Below are 899 nucleotides of genomic sequence, written 5' to 3' on the forward strand. Positions count from 1 at the left end.
TTTCATCATTCTGAAAAAAGTAGCAACAAAAGCAGTACTTACACAGCAAACACTTCTGGTTAAATACACGCAACAGTTATATCATTTAGGTGATATTTTACCATTGTATTAAATAAAATGCCACAAGACTGCCAAAGGCTTTGCTGAGGTCCAGTATTTCTTTGCTCTACTGTGCTAAAAATGCAATTGAAAGAGGTAAGTCTTTTTGTGTGTCGGCTTGCTTTATTTCCAATGTTCAACCCATGGAGAGATCCTGTCACAATCAGAATATGGGAGAGTTAAGCCCACCGTGGTGCAGCTTCAACGCAACCAGTCACACTGGAGAGAAGAGCCTTCCTGGCTGGCCTGTCTCTGGGTCACACCAGCCAAAAATATGGAATGCTTCACGAATTTGCATGTCATCCTTGCGTAGGGGCCATGCTAATCTTCTCTGTATCGTTCCAATTTTAGTATATGTGCTGCCGAAGCGAGCACAGAAAGAGGTAAGTCTTATCTGACATGATTTGCTTTGCAATAAACTGTTGCTGGCTTCTGTTCATTGTAGCATCGTATACCAGTGTGCACAGACAAGCTGTTGAGTAATCTGTTTGAAGATCTTATCCAACACAGACATCAGTAGTTTCCTAGGTCCCCTTTCCCCCTTTTTTGAAGATGGAAATGACATTCATTATCCTTTAGTCTTCTAGATCTTACCAGTTTCTCCAGGAGTACTCAAAGTTTATTAAGAGTGGTTTACCAATCAACTTTGTGAGTTTCTTCAGTATCCTGGGATGTAATCTGTTTAGTTCTTATCTTTATGACTTAAATTAATTTACATTAGCTACATTACATTCTCTTAGTCTTCTTAAACTGCAGTATCCTTGTTCCGCCAGTGGTGTGATGATTACTAGCTACTCTAG

General features: G+C 39.8%; 1 non-coding gene across 1 annotated transcript; it reads right to left on the minus strand.

The window, feature by feature from the left end:
• Window positions 1–367: 367 nt before the first annotated feature.
• LOC139309192 (U6 spliceosomal RNA) lies at window positions 368–474 on the minus strand. Its single transcript, XR_011599840.1, has one exon. It is a non-coding gene; the product is annotated as a U6 spliceosomal RNA (small nuclear RNA).
• Window positions 475–899: the final 425 nt, after the last annotated feature.

Source organism: Pituophis catenifer, unplaced genomic scaffold (assembly GCF_029215685.1).
Source record: "Pituophis catenifer annectens isolate HBS135680 unplaced genomic scaffold, rPitCat1.0.hap2 SCAF_1, whole genome shotgun sequence".
NCBI classification, from domain to species: domain Eukaryota; kingdom Metazoa; phylum Chordata; class Lepidosauria; order Squamata; family Colubridae; genus Pituophis; species Pituophis catenifer.